The sequence below is a fragment of the Topomyia yanbarensis genome, chromosome 2 (assembly GCF_030247195.1).
Source record: "Topomyia yanbarensis strain Yona2022 chromosome 2, ASM3024719v1, whole genome shotgun sequence".
NCBI lineage: Eukaryota > Metazoa > Arthropoda > Insecta > Diptera > Culicidae > Topomyia > Topomyia yanbarensis.
This window is the reverse complement of record NC_080671.1, coordinates 25,889,404-25,909,951: the sequence shown is the minus strand read 5'-3', so window position 1 is coordinate 25,909,951 and position 20,548 is coordinate 25,889,404. Positions and strand designations below refer to the sequence as shown.

Here is a 20,548-nt window from a genome sequence, read left to right as displayed (position 1 = left end):
TTTATGCATGCGTGTGCGTTGTAACTTGTTAATCCATGTTTACGGCGCTTTGTAGCTGCGTAGGGTAAAGAGCCAATTGGTTTTCATGTTTCATATTTCGGTTATATGTTTTTTATCAGTAAGGCATCTGACAATGTGCTTCTGTTGTTATTGCACTGTTCAGCAGCGTAGTATTTTATATAGGAGAGTACACTCAGGTTTTTTACGCGGATTTTGAAATTTACGCGGTTTTCATTTACACGGCCTGTATCCCCTGCGTGAAAAATCTGAGTGTAATTGCATCGGAAACAATCACATTCCCAGCAGAACTTTTTGTTTTCTAATTTCAAACACTTTTGTTTCGTACTGCACACAACGGAAAATTTTAAAACAGAACTTACCGTCCCAGCAGCAGTTGAAGCGGGTGTTCTTTTTCGATTCAAATTCAAGCCATGTCTTAAGCGTTACTGGACTTAAAATTGTTTTCCCAGTTTAACCAGTTAACCAGAATATCTGTCCTACCCTATGTATTTAAAACACAGTTCTAATTGCGTTTTAAGGTATACAACAAATACGGTTGGGTATACTAATTTAAATTTTAAAATAAATCTGTTTTAAATTATGAAACAAACCGCTGTACTGAAGATATAATTATGTCAGTCCTATTACCACATAAAACACCTATATAACATAAAACGCTGCAGAATTGGTTTAATAATACAATGTTTACACTACAGAGTTATAACACGTTTTAATAATTAGCAACAAGAAAAATGTCACCAAGATAGCATAAAAACCCGTTTTAACTGGTAGTGCGAACGTTGTATAACAATGTAATTTATCAAATAATTTCATTTTTCCACCACTAATCGATCAAGAAATACTTACACTTAAGATTGTTTACTTAAGTTCATTAGTACATTATTGAAAATTTAAATGGAAAATGAAATTTCATATTTTATGGAGAATCTGTATATTTCCGTTGGCGGGCGTGGGTTTCCTCAGCACAGCTCTCAATATGGAGCTTTTCTTTTGAATATATTTTCTGGACAGACCAGCCTATTTTTACTAGATGGATCAGCCAAATAATGCCAATCACCTAGTGAGATACTTGATTAATTAATAGATTACCGTTAAAAGACCTTCAATAAATTATGTTTTAATGGGGAGGGTATATAGCAAATTGTAACATATGAAAACAGGCGAGTGAACAAGAACGTGTGTCGATATGTGTGATAGATTAAAAAAGCTATATTTTTAATGTCACCGTGGTCGTGTCCTGTACACAACCCTTTAATTTTTTTTGACATTAAAAATGTCTTACTCCACTATCTGGGGCTAGGTGTCATTCTAAAATCTAAACTATTTCCCATGTAACGAAACTATGTAAGGTTTGCACGCTTATAACTCCGATATTACTAGATGGATTTTAATCATTCATACACCAACCGATTCAGAAACACCTAACTTAAATATTGGTAATAATTTAATATCTCCCCAATAAAAGTAGACTTTTGGAAATTGGTAAAATTAAAAAGTTCACAAAAAACGGGAAAAATACCATTCGTGAGGCAGATTTCTCAGACACAGCCGTCAAAAGAGGGCAGCTTAGTGACTCAATGAAAGACGAAGTCATAAATAGAAGCAACGCATGTCCGTTTAAATCAGTTGTTGCTCTTATCCCACACGAGCAACGTCGTCTCCGGGCGATGCAATAAGCGCTATCGATTTTCGGCAACGTTGGCATTTGCACACACTCGCACCTAAGTGACTAAACCATATACGGTTAGTTTATAAATAGAGGTGACGCGTACCCGTTTGAATCAGTTTTCGTTCTTATGTCGAACGGGTAAGACCATGGCTGCAGTGTCTGGGCACTACACTAAGCGGTAGACGCTATGCATTTTCGGCAGCGGGTACCAGCACGGTGTCACAGAATGATTTGCAAAGTGGGTGGGTGGGGTGGTTTGGATTTAATTCAATGCGGTGTGTGCTGCTTAAGAGTGTTGCGTTTGAAAAAAATATATTTATTTTTATGCATGCGTGTGCGTTGTAACTTGTTAATCCATGTTTACGGCGCTTTGTAGCTGCGTAGGGTAAAGAGCCTATTGGTTTTCATGTTTCATATTTCGGTTTTATATTTTTTATGAGTAAGGCATCTGACAACGTGCTTCTGTAGTTATTGCACTGTTCAGCAGCGTAGTATTTTATATAGGAGACTACACTCATGTTTTTACGCGGATTTTGAAATTTGCGCGGTTTTCATTAAGGCGTTTTTTTTAAATTTACGCGGTTTTCATTTACACGGCCTGTATCCCCTGCGTGAAAAATCTGAGTGTAATTGCATCGGAAACAATCACATTCCCAGCAGAACTTTTTGTTTTCTAATTTCAAACACTTTTGTTTCGTACTGCACACAACGGAAAATTTTAAAACAGAACTTACCGTCCCAGCAGCGGGTGTTCTTTTTCGATTCAAATTCAAGCCATGTCTTAAGCGTTACTGGACTTAAAATTGTTTTCCCAGTTTATCCAGTCAGAATATCTGTCTGTTTTAAAGTATACAACAAATAGAACGGTTGGGTATACTAATTTAAATTTTAAAATAAATCTGTTTTAAATTATGAAACAAACCGCTGTACTGAAGATATAATTATGTCAGTCCTATTACCACATAAAACACCTATATAACATAAAACGCTGCAGAATTGGTTTAATAATACAACGTTTACACTACAGAGTTATAACACGTTTTAATAGTTAGCAACAAGAAAAATGTCACCAAGATAGCATAAAAACCCGTTTTAACTGGTAGTGCGAACGTTGCATAACAATGTAATTTATCAAATAATTTCATTTGTTCAACCACTAATCGATCAAGAAATACTTAACCTTAAGATTGTTTACTTAAGTTCATTAGTACATTATTGAAAATTTAAATGGAAAATAAAATTTCATATTTTATGCAGAATCTGTATATTTCCGTTGGCGGGCGTGGGCTTCCTCATCACAGCTCTCAATATGGAACTTTTCTTTTGAATATATTTTCTGGACAGACCAGCCTATTTTTACTAGATGGATCAGCCAAATAATGCCAATCACCTAGTGAGATACTTGATTAATTAATAGATTACCGTTTTTTTTTTAATTTAATTCGTTTATTTGACACGGCTCATAGCGGTAGCTTGATAGATTACCGTTAAAAGACCTTCAATAAATTATGTTTTGATGGGGAGGGTATATAGCAAATTGTAACATATGAAAACAGGCGAGTGAACAAGAACGTGAGTCGATATGTGTGATAGATAAAATTCATTTGCACGCTCTTGAAAAAAGCTACATTTTTAATGTCACCGTGGTCGTGTCCTGCACACAACCCTTTAATTTTTTTATAAAAATCGACTTTTTGGGACTTTGTCGATTTTGCATCTTTTTTCAGTTCAATATTACCGTTATTGTTATTTCTTTTACAAAATTTTAGAACTCGAATAATGATTTCTTTTCTTGTATATTTGTCGTGTAATGTATAATAATAAAATGTAATATATGCATTTGAAAGCTTTTAACGAATATAAACAACGGAAACATTCTCGTGTGCATGATTGAGAAAGGCACAGACAAGGAAGTTATATCAAAATTTCATTTTTCATCTCAAACAGAAACTGTTATTGGCCGCACTGCTTCAACGGAATACAGTCAATTCAATTGCAATAACTTCAGTTCTACTGATATTACTTACTACTGCGAGTGCTCAAATGAAAGATGATAGGGGCAGTTATCAAGCTTACTTATTTTTGTAAACAAATTTTGTGGAATCCATAAGCTATACTTGTTTAAAGTTTTTTTTGCTCTGCAGACACCGTAAGCGGGAAAGGATTAAATATTGCTCGTAACTTACCACCACCTTATACATGGTTATTGATGCTCATCTTGACAAATACCATTTCATAAAATCACACGCTCTTTGGTTCAGAGAGGATAGGTTCCATTCCGAAACATGAGCATTGTAGGTTAAATTTTAATTGGCAACACTGCACGGAACTGATTTGTGAAAACGCAAAAGAAAAAAAAACGCTCGACGTTGCCATGACTAATTAAGCATTTAATTTCGCACAACAACCAAATGCATAATAAGCAGACAGCAAAAATTGAAAATCATTTCCGGGATTAAATGGTACACGCCAACAGTATGGTTTTTAATTGAGTGGATCATTAGTATGGCCTTTTTTAACTTCCGAGCTCGTAGGAGGGATTGAAATTGGATACGGCTTGCGTTTCCACGGAAGCTACACTATTCATTTGGTCCTTTTTTGGCAGGATTATATTTTAATTTGTGGTAGTAATTGATATTCACTAAAATGTTCGTAGATGCTGATGATAAATGATTTTGTGCATGAGAACGGGTGCAATTATCACTCACGCGTGAAACTCAATTTCGAAATAAGCCATCCAATAACTCTAGAAAATGATTTTCCTTCCTGTGAATGAAACTGGTTAAATAATTTAACAAAGTCTTCTACGGCAATTTTATTTGAAACTTTTAAGGAACATCAATTCAGTGTTTTTCCAAAATGTACTTATCTCATTTCCGAGGGAAATAATCACTCAGTTGCTGGCACTTTGCCGTTCCAAAAAACTTTTCGAATTAATTCGGCAATTCAGTCTTCGTTTGCCGTTAAAAGAGCCTGGCCCTTCTCAAAGAAAGTGCTACCGATTTTTTTTCCTTGCGCGAACCCTCCCACACATACAGCACTCCGGAGACAGCTAATAAATGTGTTTTATTCAAATCGATACACGTGAAAACGGAAGCTCACTGCCGGCCGCCTCCTTTTGGGGTGGTGGTGCTCTGTACCGTTACTGCCGGCCGGTGCGATGAAGTGACTGAAAAGGTGTGGGTAAATAAATTCTTATGGCCTGCTTCTGGCTCGGTCGGTTTTGGCATCGTTACTGTGCTCCTTTCGGCTGGGTTGAACACTAATGCATGGCAGGCGTGATTCGATCCCAGCAGGTGGCACGTGTAGCGGAACTGCACGCCAAAGTGTAAAAGGGAAATGAAGGAAGAAAAACTAAAATATTTGGAACAAGTCTGTACCACCGCATGCTTCCTCAGCAACGAGCCAACCGAATGGTGCTGATGTAGGGAAAAGGACGACGGGTGCTTTATTGCTTTGATCTAGATTTATTCGTATCTGGATGGATGTTATCTCTTCAGGATTCGGGTCTAGTGGTGGTTCGTGATTTTGGGTACTTTGCATGAGTAAGAACGCATCGAGTGATGATGATTCTATTAAGAGATATTTCTAGTATATTTTCCATTTAGACGATGGGATATTGTCTTTGATGTTGAACGGGAGCGTAGTCAGGAAGGTAGTTTTTGGGAGCTGTATAGAATAATGCCCTAGAAATTGGGAGTAACACATGATTTGGTTATAATAACCAGCTGTTGGGATATACTTTTAGAGAATTTACTAGACGAATCGTTACTTGTCGAACATATCTGTTGACCGATAATGCCGAAGAAAAGTTGTCACTTTTGTCTACTGCTGTGACGTGTAATAAACCGTGAGCGAACACCAGTTCTGTGAACAATTAATTCTTTTTTTCGTTTTTTGACGTAATTGCCAATAACTTATTTAAGACTGCTTTGGTGGTATCGAAAGCAATTATGTGAAAAAATTCCCCCAGAGGCAGGATTCGAACCTGCAACCCTTGGGACTCCGGCCCAATGTACAAACCCTGGGCTATGATGACGTCGCAGGAAGAACACACGATGATCACATTGGTGACAGCGATCGTACTACTGTCTCTAGAGAAAGATCACATACAACCGTATCTGCCACCCAACTAACCGGAATAAACCGGTATTTTCAGAGTACATTATAGCATTACTTGAAACCTGTAAATTTGCTCTGCTTTCAAAATCACTATTTCACTCAACACAAAGCTCCATTGGAAAATATGCAAACTCAGCTAAGAAATCCCGTCTGCTACCCCTAACTGTGTTTCGTCTGATACCGTTACAACATGGTAGATAAAATCAGCATCAGAACAGCACACAGCCGAGGCAATCCCAACCTGCAGGGAATGATGATTGGCAAAAATGAAAGTATGTTCCTGTTTGAATAGGTATAAATAGGAACCTATTAATACAAAGTAACATATTCAGACGAAGGAGCGCACCGTGTTACCGACCGGATGGTAAGGTGTTCCGATGGATTCCGTTGAATGATTTTACGTTAACTACTTTGAACCCAACGAGACCGAATCCGTCGAGGTTATGGGAAAATATTAGATCGTCTTCTATTCCTGGATTCCACTATACGGGATGTGGAACAGGTTAGCCTCGTGAAGCGTGCGAGACGTTTCCAAGCCGAAGGCAGAGGATTATGAAAAATCAATAACTTCATGAAGCGTGTTATTGTGAATTGCTAAGCGAACGACACGATTCTCTACACTGGGCTTGGCACATGTGACAAACAACAACCTCCTGGTAGCAGCAGTTTGAGCATGGGTCGCAAGTGAAGCTCGTCCAAGTTGTGTGTGGATTGGTTCAGGAACAACAGTCCGAATCCTGTTATGATTCGCGTTGAACGATTTAATCCTTGTCTGTGTGTGTGTGTGTGGGCGTTCGTGTCTTTATGTACTACCGGCTGTCACTAGCACAGGAGTGTGATAGTGGCAGCTTCTGGCTAATGCGAAAACGATAAATTTAGAAAATTTTACGACATAATATGAGTATGGGATTGCTAGGCGTAAATACACAATTAACAAGGTTCACCATATTGGGAGTTGATTTACGTTTATTGCTGGTTTCACGTACCTAGCAGATGTATTTAAGTACTGTTAATGATCTTTGTAAGTTGCTATAACGGATAAAGCAACTCTTGTTAGGTGAGGGTTTATTGAGTGGGAAAATTTAACGTGAATGCCAGCTGTGAATGACACGTGTACTTGGACAGGTTTTAGTTTTTAATATTCCTTTAGTGATTGTGAAGCGTAGGAGGAATGTCTTTGTCTTTAAAATCAATGGTTTTCAAATTTGATAGGACTATTTTTACAATAATGCATATTAGGATTCAGAACTATGTGGTTTAGTGAATTTTGTAGACTTTAGCTTGGGCGCGTTCAACTACTGCATTAACTACAGTTCAAATAAATTGATTGGAAAACTGGTGGCTGCTCATAACATGTTATAAACATTAAACATAAGGAAGGTTTTCATCACATTTTCTTGTCCAGACCGGTAGAGCTGTGGATGTGATATTGTATGCCCTACCCATCCAATCACCTGCTTCACGTGGTGGTTGAGTGCACAGTGCAGCATTGGGTGCACTAAATCTGACCAAAATTAAGTGGATGAATTTGTAGTAAAGTACTTTTAACTTTTCCATACAGGAGTCCCGTTCCAATTTTTTCTACTGGAATAGCTTCCCAGTGTATGAATGTGGAAATCTACTGCTGTACTGAACAAAACAACTAGATTGTTATGCTATCTGATCGCAACAATGTTGAATATTGTAGTACTACGATATGAATGTAAATAATATCGAGCGGCCCCTCGAATAACTGGTCCGCTCAGCATGGGTAAAAGCTTCTGTAATTTCTCCCGAAATGTGAATGAGAGTGAGTGGTTGGTTGGAGTTCCTTCGAATGAACTGTCAGATGAGTGGTTGAGCACCCACCGGATCCAGTCGTGGTTGGAGCCGAGTTACTTTTGGCGGGTGGTCGCGACGCAGGCGTCGCCCCGCTTTGAGATAACCCTTTCTGCGACCTTTAACCGCAGAATAAGCTATAGTGGAGGGGAAACTATTTGTCCCTGGGATTTGAAAGCCATTCGGCAGCACCCGGGAGTTGGTGGTAGAGTATCGAGGTCTGGGGATATTCAAAAGAAATTGAAGCCGTATACAAAAAGGCTTCGGGGAAACTTGCGTAATTTCGTGAACGATTGCGTAGTTCCGGTCACGAAGATATGACTCATGCTTTAAACTGAGGACTCCAAAGATCTGATTTTTCACTTTGTTCTGGATCGTGGAAGAGGCAGGAGTGGTTTAGTTTTTTTCTCGCGCCTCGGTGTGGTTTTATAGGTAAAGATAAAAATCGTGAGATTCTCTATATCAGTTTTGCCAGTAATTAGTTTTCCCTTCCCAGTTCTAACTCGTACAAGTTAAGTGGCTTCCCGCATATCAAAGCAGAAGTTTAGAGTCGGTATTCCCGAATTAAGATAAGGTGCAAATGGTGGCCAGTGCAGTGCGTGTCCTAATTCCAACTTGTCGTTGGATGCGTGTTTTTCGTGCAGGTTTGAAGCTGCAGCTTCCCGTCACACCGATCATCATCCGTCATCAACCGCTTCTGACCCCGCCATCTAGCTACAAAGTTCCCGGTGAACCATCCGGAAGAGCGACGACCGCCAAATTCGCGCTAGCTAGGGAGCGGCGTCGTTGCCAGTATACGTACAGTTGCTGGGCACCGACTATCGATCAACCCACGTGGGAAACATGTAATGCAGTGACCTCCATCAGGTCAGACTCTGCCAGCAAACCACCGGGCAAATCGTTTGTGGCAACCGGATCAGCATCTCCAGCGGACAGGATCCTCGAGCGACCCACGTAAAACCATGGTAGTGTGAGTACTCACTTCCTTTTTTTTGACATGCGCATGATCAATTTTGTTTAAAACCGCAAATGCCGGTTCAGTGAGCTAAGTCACAGCGTTTTCGTGACAAGCTCAAAAAGCCCGGGTTCGAAACCCGATTATCAGTTTTTTTGTTCGGCGGTTATATTTTTCCCACCCCGTGAAAATCCTAGGTCAGCGATGAAATCGCTGTATTACACGCAAACACGCCGACTGTATATGCACGCACCGTAAGTTGAGCCACTCATTTTCGGATGAACACCACGTTAGGTAGTTAGATTTTTTGATATGCTTTGGGAAGGGAGAGAGACAGGATAGGCAGTGACCATGTTGGTTAGCGCGCTGCGAGGAAATTAGCTAGCAAGTTGGAAGGCCTGGGTTCGAGACCCGAAATGTGAAATAAATATTTTTTTTGTAAGCAAATTATGAGTTGAAGTGATTAAACAGTTTTTTTGCAGTAAACTATTTTTTGGTATTTTCTGGTATAGGTAGTTTCACGATTGTCGGTCGTTTCCGTTTTTAACGAGCAGAGTTGACTCCTTTTTCCTTCGACTCCACCCTTCCTAAATCGGCCACGATTGGGGACCTTGTGTTTGAGTAGATCTTTGCCCGTGATGATAAAAAGCGTTAGAGCTAATCAATTATACCGGTCTGAGGCCTTCTTTGTTACTGTTGTTGATTTCTAGCGAATGTTTTCAGACTGGTAATCAAGGTACCTGAGTCCAGTTGGACCATTCTGGAGCCAGTACTCAGAAACAAATAGTACCCGCCCGTAGGAGGGGTCTCAATAGCTGGGCAAACCGAACAAGGCGAATGGTCTCCTTCGGGAGTGGCGCTGAAGCCATCCGCTGAATATTGATTTAGGCTCCGGCTCCAACTGTCTCGGGTTACAATATAATGCCGTAAAATGTAAAAAAATAGTAATTATTTGCCCATGAGTGTTGTGTACTATTCACCCGGTGAACGAGTATATTATTGCGTTGTTAGAACCGCCCATTAGATGACTATGAATGGAGGCTAGGTATGAAAAAACTCCTGTTTGAAAATTATACATTCCCGAAATGAAGGATAGTTTTTTTGATCATGGATCCTTGCAAAAATATTTATTTTGCGACAAATAGCCGACGTTTCGTTCTGTTTTCTTTTCATCTTCAGGGTAAACTAAATGTTTGAGCATAATTAGTTAGTTTCCACAAACGGTTGTTGTACACTAAAAAGCACATAGAAATTTACATGGAAACAGTTATAGACACGCATCACTTTTTTCGAGATTGTAAGATCAGATTTCCAAACTTTTGCGACGCAATGTTATTTATCGTATTCCATGTTCGAACTGTGAGAGTTCTTACATAGGGCTAACGACATAACAGTTCAAACAACGGTTATCTGGGCAGGGTTCATTAATACAACGAAACCAAAAATTCAAACTATCCGACTTGGACCAAACTAAAGGCAAAACGGATGAGTACAAAAATACAACGTTGATGGTTGATATGATTGAAAACGATCATAATTTTGATCTGACCAAAATTCAAATTATGGATCAGGGCAACAAAATTATTGCATTATAAATTCTGGAAATGTGTCAGATTTTCACAGACAATTCAACAATCAATTTCAGAACTGATTCACATAACTTGAATTCAGCATATTCTGGTTTGTTACACTCTCCCACGCATTAACCATGAGCCACATTAGTCACACACTCTCTCTCTCCGTACGTGCTCAGAGCATCTGTCACAGCTCCTATTTTGTTTCTCCTCTTTTCATTTGTACGTGTATACGAACTGTTCCAAACCTGAAATATTCCAATGTCTAATCTGATTTGTATAAGTTTAACAACTTCCAAAATAAAATTTGTTCAAATTAATGATAACTGTTTCCATATAAATTGGTATGTACCGTTTATGGAAATAATCTCAATATTACAAAGAAAATATTTGTAGCCGTTGTGAGTAAATTTGCACCATGTTTGTATTATGTCAAATCTTCAACTATTTATGTTCAAACCTACAGTCTACCCTGAAGATGAATGAATACTCGTTCGAAACGTCGGACATTTCACTCAAAATAAATATTTGTGTCAGAAATCCGTGACAAAAAGCCATATTTCACTTCGTGAAACGAAGTGCTCGTTTCAGTTTCCCTGCTACGTTATACATTCCATGTTTTGTTGTCGTCCCTTGCCGACACCAAAGTGTACCAGGTCGAAATAACTTCTTCTGTCTATCGAACCTTAAACATATCGGATTTATTTTTCATAATTTCAGGAATTTGGTCACAATTTTCGTAAACGGTTGAGTTCACAAAATTGTTCATGGATTTATGAACAGTTTTTTTCCGTGATACTGTCTAAAAATTGATAGATTGGGTTTTTGTTATTTCGGATTTGCCTCTTCAGTAACTAACACCAACTTGGGGTCAGCTAGATAAGTCCAAGCCAGCACCAAATGTGCGCCAGTTAGACATTAAATCCAAGCAGTTCACGCGAGACGTGTCACTTTTTGGATTTAGTGTTTAACTGGTGCCAATTTGGTGTTGGTTTGAACTTATCAAACTGAATTTATAAAGTTTCTGTTGATTTTTAAGGAGGAAAATTTTAATCATGAAAAACCAAATTTAATTTTTATTCGTTGTATTTTCCCGAATAAAATAGAAAAGTTTAGAAATTTTAAGTTTCAATATCATTCTTTTGTAACCTGTTATTTTTGATACAGCAGAAATATTGAAAAAAACGCTTTTAATCCACCTAACAGTGTGATGAGACATTTCTTATAACTCTTATCACTTTCTTCGGATATTATATCGTTTGAGAACATTTAGAACTTGATGCTTCGCGATGTTTTTGATAACACATACTACATGGGAAAGTGGCAGGACTCAGAGAATCGCTCAAATCAGCATAGGACAACATCAGTGCTAGAAATCTCAAATCAAATCAATGGGAAGCGAAAAAATGGCCCATAAAATAGACATAGCTACGAATTATTGTTAATGCTCTGTTAATAAAATATCTAAATTGTGGTGGGAAAACTGAATTTTCCTAAAGGGGTTATATATTGTACTGAGCCAAAAAAATCGCATTTTTTTTTAATCGATTTGAAGTTTATACTTTACCCTTTGGCGATTGTTTACTTTTTCGGTCCCACCTATCAGCATTGAAGTATCGTCCTTACGTTTTTTTACAATAACTACAGTTCTACACCACCGATTTCGTCCGGGTTTTTTTTCAATAGCGATCATTGTTTCTATTTACAGCTGATATCAGCTTGATAATCCTAAAAAATACGAAAATGACAGTTTCGCTTCTAAACTGCTAGCAAAAAAAGTATCGCCCTGTTTGTTTGCATGGAGCGTGGAGGGCGAAACTTTAAATAAACAAACAAAAATACAGTTTCGCCCGTTGTATTTTTTGCTGTAGTTTAAGAAAGCAATATCGTAGAATCAAAATTTTTAGGTTAATTGGTTGCGTTTCAAAGCCCTCATTCGCATGTATGAAAAAAGCCTTATGTTTACATTTGTAAGTATCGCCATTTTCACAAAAAAGGGTTGAAATGAAATCGCAGCTCCGGATATCACGCCATCTCTGAAGTGCATGCGTGCATAGTTCCAAATTTTACTTCGACATCGACTTTTTCTAAAGGTGACTTCCTAGTAGTATCCTTGATTTGAATTATTATCGCTAATCCTAATGCCAAAGAACAAATAAAAACCTCTCGAAAACGAACCGTGTGGGAAAATCATCATCATTACTGGAATTTTCATTTTCACGAAACTTTTTGATAACCTTCCGTCACTTGCGTTAATGCACTGTGTGCACAGTGCACTGAAAATCTAGCGAAATCGTCTTAGGGCACCAGCGGGTCTAATTCAGAGCTATCTGCGCGGCGAGTAAAGTAAAGAATACTAAAAATTAATTTCTATTCCATAATTTTCAGTTCAGCAATTGTGAAGCGATGGTCACTATTTATTAAAAAATCACGGTTAAATAAAAAAAATTATACTATTAAAAAATTTCAAATAGTTTATAATTTTCACAAACTTATTAAGAAAAATTGTTTAATAATCTTTCGTAATATTGTGTAAGAAAAAAGCTGAAAATTTCAGTATTTTCTCTATCTGCAACATATTAACCCTTAAGTATACCAATTAATTGGTATACGAATTGGAATAGGTTCGCCAAATTTTGGAAGAAGTCTATAAAAAACCCCTTGAAAATTACCTAAAAATTGTTGTAGTTCGATACAATAAAAAATCCCCAAAAATGAAATGTACCTATTAATGTGAAACACAGTGAATAATACATACAATAAAGACCCATTTTTATCAGTCTCATGGTGTATTTTAGGCTGACAAAATGGGGACATTGACTAAATCGGGCAATTTTTTTTTCTTTATAATAAACTGAAGCTGTTAAAATATTCTTTCCGTCCCTTGATGTAGTCTGATAACTATTTCTGATTATGATGAACTTTTTATTTTTGCATATTTCCATCTTCATGATAAGGAAAACATGCTCAAGAAAGGATTTACTCGAATTCAGTCTTGTTCGTCTGCTAGAGCCCATCAAACATATTTGGCTGATAAAATCAGGGTTTCAATGTATTATAATAGATATTCAGCATTCGAAGAAGTTTCTTGTGAACGAGTGTAGAACGACTTTGTTTCTACTTACTTGAAGTCAGCGGCGTAGCCAGAAATTCGGTTTGGTGGGGGTTTGGTGAAAATCGATCATACTGTCCAAACGGCATAATTCCGAAACCGTAATTTTTGAAGTTTTAAAATTATGCAGAATTAATTTTTCAGAAAATAGTAACAGAGTTCGTGTCTAGCGAATTTGTTGAGACTTTATTGTAGTCATGAATATTAACCTGAGAAAAATCACCATAAATACTTCTTGGACGATATTCCGTCAAAATTATTTTATCAAATGATGCGCTGTTTAACGTTTGTAAAACTCATCGAAGATACTAAACCTCCGAAGTTGGCGGTTTCAAAATGATGCAATCTTGACCTTAAATTACTGATTTTAAACATTTGACCTATACATACACACCAAAAAAATCTGAATTTTATCGTTGACGTAATTACAAACATGACACAATTCAACAACTAGTAATTCACGAAATGACGAAACATTACCGTGTTCCGTTTAATTTTACATGCTGCATATACTTTACATGCGCAATGACATAAAATTACACTTCCTACCATTCAGAACAAACGCTGTATGTGGAGTAATTTTACATGATTTACGAAATTAAACGTCATGTAAAATTAAAATCAAACGTAAAACTAAGTCATTTTTGATGCTCGTTAGGGCATTGCAAAAAACAATTTTTTTTGAATTCTCAAAGGCCCCCCCTCTCATATTGTGACAAATGTCAAAGTAAGCTCAGATGCCAAATTTCACATCATTTGGACAATTTTAGACCCCCGCCCACTTCGCTTGAAATTTTTTGAAATTGGTACTATGGGAAAATATGGAGGAAAAACACATTAAATGCAATAACTTTGGAAGTAGCAATCAAAAAATTACAAATTATACCTCTTTTGAAAGGAAATAATTTTAGTATTTGAATAAAGATATATTTGTTTCTAAAAGAATACGGGAAAGTGGGGTACTGGGTCATTTTGGCCCCAAAATCCCCTATTTTTAATGATTTTTCTGCTCCGTGATGCAAATCATACATATTTTGTAGTTTTTCTAATGTGAAAAAATCTCAGAAATCGAACGAAACCCTTTTGACCTTAGTCCGAATACGAGAAGTTGGGGTTATAGGGCTTTTTGTCAGTCATATTAAATTTTATCATTTTCTCATGCATATATCTCTATTATTCTTCAATCAATTTTCATAAAATGTAACTTATTGAACGTGTAAAATTCTGTGGAATAAAACAAAAATAAAAACGTTAAAGGTAAAATTCAGAAACATCAAACTTTTTGATATTTACTCTACAAATCTCATTTTTTCATTATTTGTCCTAATACCTCAACTTCCCCTATTTTTCCAGGAATGAAACTTTTCTCATGTGATCCCTAAGCAAATTTTACACTAAAAGTAGTAAATCAAATAAGAATTTTGTTGTTAAATGGAGTTAATACGTGCGATTTTATGATAAAAATGTGAAATCGACACTATATGTCAGATAATTTAATGTTCCTGAATTTTACCGGTAACGAATCTATTTTTGTTATAATTCTAAGGATTTTCCAAGTTCAACAAGGTATAGTTTATGAAAATTTAGTGAAGAATAATAGAGATATATTCACGAGAAAATGATGAAGTTTAATATGAATGACAAAAGGCCATTTAACCCCAACTTCTCGTATTCGGACTAAGGTCAAAAGGGTTTCGTTCGATTTCTGAGATTTTTTCACATTAGAAAAACTACAAAATATGTATGATTTGCATCACGGAGCAGAAAAATCATTAAAAATAGGGGATTTTGGGGCCAAAATGACCCAGTACCCCACTTTCCCGTATTTTTCTAGAAACAAATATATCTTTATTCAAATACTAAAATTATTTCCTTTCAAAGGAGGTATAAATTGTAATTTTCTGATCGCTACTTCTAAAGTTATTGTATTTAATGTGTTTTTACTCCATATTTTCCCATAGTACCAATTTCAAAAAATTTCAAGCGAAGTGGGCGGGGGTCTAAAATTGTCCAAATGATATGAAATTTAGCATCTGAGCTTACTTTGACATTTGTCACAATATGAGAGGGGGGGCCTTCGAGAATTCAAAAAAAAATTTTTTTTGCGATGCCCTAATGCTCGTATATGTCATGGTCAGGAGACGTAAAATTACACTATTATTTCTAGGTGTGTATAATTGGTCATACAACAAAAATCAAATGCTTATCAAAATCGATCAGAACCTGCTAGAATCGAATGGAAATCGTTATTTTTCATAAATTTCTCTCTACATTCGGAAAGTGTTATCCTCGTTATTAATCATATTACGTTTTCGTCTCAACTCGACGCATTCCCAAAAAAACCTGTCTTAATCCACCTAGTGGTGCAATTGTGCTTGTCTCATTTGTCCAGACTACGTTTCCATGGCTGGTTATGTTCAATACAATGGTGGAAATGAATATTACATGTTCAGTACGATTTGCACATACATACAATGGATCGACAGCCACGATCTTGAGATACTATGTGATGCTGAAACGTCGCTTGAAACCAGGGGCGGATCATGGAGAAAGGTCCGGGAGCTCCAGATCCTGCCGAAAATTTTCAACTTGTTAAGAAATTTTAAACTAGTTTTAATTTTAAAGTACCTACCCCTCACTGCATACTCCCTCCGGGCCGGTATGATTGACGATTTTTAGAGTGATTGCATAACCTTTCTATATGAGAAAGACAAAAATGTACCAAAGTCCAAAAAAAGTCAAAATACAAATTTGATTTTGAAAATTTTTCATTTCAGTTTATATGGGAATTTGCTGTGTGGTTGCACTCTTCAACTCGTAACTCCGGAACCGGAAGTCCAATCAATAAAAAATTCAATAGCAGCCGATGGGAAGGTTGTACCTTTCATTTGAGACTAACTTTGTGCAAATCGGTCTAGCCATCTCTGAGAAACAGAGGTCACATTTTTTCCATATACACACATACATACACACACAGACATTTTCCGATCTCGACGAACTCAGTCGATTGACATATGACACTCGGCCCTCCGGGTCGGGATTAAATTGACGAATTTTAGAGTGAATGAGAAAGGCAAAAACATTTTTGGCAAATGTTGAAAGTTATGCATTTTTTTGGTGAGCAGTTCTATGTTTCATAGACATTAAATCAATTTTAACCTCTCTTCCTATTAAATAAAGACTCTTATTACAGTACATCTCTACAAAAACGAGATCAATTTGAAAATAAATCTGAGGACTATGATTGATTACAGAACTCTGTAATTTTCTATTGGAATGTTTTCAGGCAGGAATTTGATATTGATGCTATTAGACAACTGTGAAATGAAGACCAATAGAACAGGTACATATCAGGACCCCATTCCGACAATTTATCAAAAGTCCTCATGATGTTTACAACAACAGGTTATCAATCTACGGATCAGATAATTGTTATTGTAATATTGAATTAAATCAGTCTGCATCAATAAATTTTCAACTTCAATCCAATATTTTTTTGGGTGTTGTGGGGGGGGGGGGTTGTATGGTGTTAAACCCCAAAACCTTTTCTGGGCTACGCCGTTGCTTGGAGTTATTTATTTGGCTTTTCATTTTCCGATATGTTTCAGATCGATCCGATGGTCATTAGTTAGAAAAATTGCAGTCAGAAGGTTCGCACAAATGAACATTTTTGCACTGATAAGTTATCAAGTTCCTTCCAGACAACTTGGAAGTGTTCGGTGCGGTGATTATTTCTAGCGGTTGTAGATAGAAAAATGAAATACAAAATTCGATTTGTCGAAATAATGTTTGGCTTATTTCAATGGATTATTTCTATATTGAGCAATAAATAGGCGACAAAGAGTAATCCATAAACAACAAGCCATAACTTTTAAAGTATTCAAAATAGATATTTGAAGTCTTCAGTAAAGTTATTCGCAAAAGTAAGAGCTACAAATTTGTAGAAGGCATCATTTCGATATAATCACTTCCAAGAAAATTTGTGAAAATATCTCACTCATAGGGCGATTAATCAGCAAAAGCATAATACCAAAAGAAAGGGCATATTTCCTCCATTAAATTCTCCGAAGATACTATTGACCTAAAATAAGCCGTTTTGGCGTTAATAATAGATTACATGTTTTTGGTCATATTTCTGGCAATGGGAAATGATAAAAATCTTTCGTCCGCATTTAATGTTAAATATCTCTTTTGATAATAGTCCGATTTCAACAATCTATAGCTTGTTCGAAAGGTATTCGTTAAAGCTGTCTAAAAACATATAAATTGTTAATCTATATTGTCAATTTCGGCAGATAATTCAAAAAAACTGCAAAAAACGCCATTTTTACGCGTTCAAACATTCATATCTTGGAAACTAAACATCAGAATCAAAAACAATTGATGGCGTTCATACTGTTTTTTAGTTCTTTCATTTAAAATTGGTTTGGATAAGATCGGTTCAGCCATTGCTGAGAAACACGAATGAGAATTTGTCCGTTACATACACACACACAGACACACACACACACACACACACACACACAGACATTGTCCCAAATCGTCGAGCTGAGTCGATTGGTATATAAGACTCGGCCCTCCGGGCCTCGGAAAAAATCTTGAAAGTTTGAGCGAATTCTATACATTTCTTTTATAAGAAATGTAAAACATGGGAATAATGGTATTTATACAATATTTATATTTATTCAGGAATCAGGAATCAGAATATATTGGCTCAAATGGCACGTTCCCCGTACATAGTCGGGGATTTGTGCCTTGCCGTGTGTTTTCATCATTTCCTGAGTGGAAGGAAAGGACAAGGAGGAGTGGGGAAGTAGAATTGGAAGGGTGGGAAAAATAACAGCACAAAACAAAAATAAACAACAGGTAAGTTAAACTCACAAGTAGTTCAACTTGCCTGCGAATAAGCCTAAAGCTCTTTACCACATTGGATAAGAAACTTTAGTATGTCTCTGAGTTTCAGTCGACCAAACATGGTTTCGTCTATATAAGGACGGCTGAAGACTCGAAATCGCAATTGCGCTACCGCTGGACAGTTGCATATCAGATGATATGAGGTTCCGTAGTCGGATTCACAAAGATCACATGAAAAAGACTCAGCGCGCTGAATAGTTGCCATGTGATAATTGAGTTTGCAGTGGCCGGTTAAAGCCCTGGTCAGCATGCCGCAGTGGAGCTTCGAAAAATGTAAGAGATTTTTCGAAACCACTGGGCATGGTTGTTCTAGAAACGCCTTTGTTTGGCGACACGTTTGTAGATTTCTCCAATAATTGCGGTGCTCGGACAAAGCCCAGGACCGTATTTTTTCCCTTATCCAACTTGTCGAAATTGGCAGGGCGGGCTCAGGACCAACGAAGTCAATCGCTGAACCTGCCCTGGCCAATTCGTCAGCCCATTCATTTCCAGTAATACCGCAATGTCCGGGCACCCAGACAAGGTAGATAGTGTTGACAATGCTTAGTTCTTCGATTTGGGTTCGGCACGCGATCACTAGCTTGGACCGGGATTTGTCTGAGCTAAGGGCCTTGATTGCAGCCTGACTATCGGAGCAGAAGTTTATAACTCTGCCGGACAAACTCAGTTGAAGGGCCGATTGCACCCCGCACATAATCGCAAAGATTTCTGCTTGGAATACAGTACAATATCTACCTAGTGAGTGAGATTGTTCCAATCTCATTTCACGACAGTAGACACCAGCACCAGCACGTCCCTCCATCAGAGAACCGTCAGTGTAACAGACTACTTGCGTTTGTTGTTGTCTTTCCATAAAGCCAGACAACCACTCCTCTCGAGAGGGAATCTTCACATGGAATGTCCTGTAAGGAAAACTACAAGTGAGTGTAATATCGCTGGGAGCAAGAATATCTTCACCCCATGTAACCATTTGTGACCACAATCGTGTATGACTGGTAGCAAGATCAACATGATTACTGTTCCAAAGCCCAGTAACCTGCAGTCTGTATGCACATGATAGTGCTTCTTGTTTTAAGTGTATGTGTAATGGTTTGATATTTAGAAGTGCCTCAAGAGCAGCAGTCGGAGTCGTGGTGAAAGCACCAGTCAACGCCATGAGCGCCATTCTTTGCAGATGGTTTAGCTTTGACTGGACTGTCACCACCTCTCCCCTCTGCCACCACACAAGGCATCCGTATGACAGTATTGGACGTACAATTGTCGTGTAAATCCAATAGATGTATTTAGGTTTGAGACCCCAGGTCTTTCCAAAAGTTCGTCTGCACTGCCCGAAGGCCATGCACGCTTTCTTGACTCTGAACTCAATGTGAGCAGACCAATTCAGTTTGGAATCCAATATGACTCCAACGTATTTGACTTGATCCGCACACAGTAGCTCAGAATCAAAGAACTGCAAGGGACGAACCCCGGTTGTTATTCGCTTCTTCGTGAAAAGAACCATTGAAGTTTTGCTTGGGTTAACTGATAGTTTAACTTGTCGACACCACTGTTCGACAGCTCTTAATGCCTGTTGCATCAAGTCAAAGATTGTTCCGATGCAAAATCCAGTAATTAGTATTTGGTAATCGTCAGCAAACCCGTAGGTTGGAAATCCAAGCTCATTGAGTTTCTTCAACAAGCCGTCAGCTACTAAGTTCCATAACAAAGGTGACAGAACGCCGCCCTGAGGACAACCGCAAATACTCAACTTCCGTATCTCAGCCTGTCGCAGTGACGAGCAAAGCATGCGGTTACTAAGCATTGCGTTTATCCAACCTGAGATACATGCAGGTATCCCATGACCGCGCGTCGCTTCCAGAATAGACTGGAAGGACACATTGTCAAAAGCACCCTCAATATCTAGGAATACACCCAAGCTAGATTGCTTGAGCGAGAAGGCTTTCTCAATGTTGTAAACAACATCGTGAAGCAGAGTGATCGTGGATTTCCCACACTGATATGCATGTTGCATTTTGTGCAGTGGATATTCAACTAAACTAACGTTCCTGATGTGATGATCGATTATCCGTTCCAAAGCTTTCAGAAGAAAAGAACTTAAGCTGATTGGCCTAAAACTCTTGGCTTCTTCATAGCTTGAGCGCCCCCCTTTGGGAATAAATCTAACAGTTATTTCTCGCCATGCTTTCGGGATATACCCGGTAGCAAGACTGGAAAGCAAAATCTTTTTCAAGACATGTTTAAGAATATCAAATCCCTTTTGCAGTAGCACGGGAAGTATCCCATCTTTTCCGGGTGATTTGTATGGAGCAAAGCTGTCAACTGCCCACTTGACCGATTCAGTGGAAACCAATGTGCGTGCTAAC

At 37.8% G+C, this 20,548-nt stretch overlaps 1 protein-coding gene and 1 pseudogene across 11 annotated transcripts in view; one reads left to right on the top strand and one right to left on the bottom strand.

Annotated features, from left to right (window-relative positions):
• LOC131679366 (folliculin-interacting protein 2-like) overlaps window positions 1-8,588 on the top strand; it is an 85,162-nt pseudogene extending 76,574 nt beyond the window's left edge.
• Window positions 1-20,548, bottom strand: part of LOC131678825 (stress-activated protein kinase JNK) — a 324,602-nt gene that overhangs the window by 162,248 nt on the left and 141,806 nt on the right. The window lies entirely within an intron of this gene.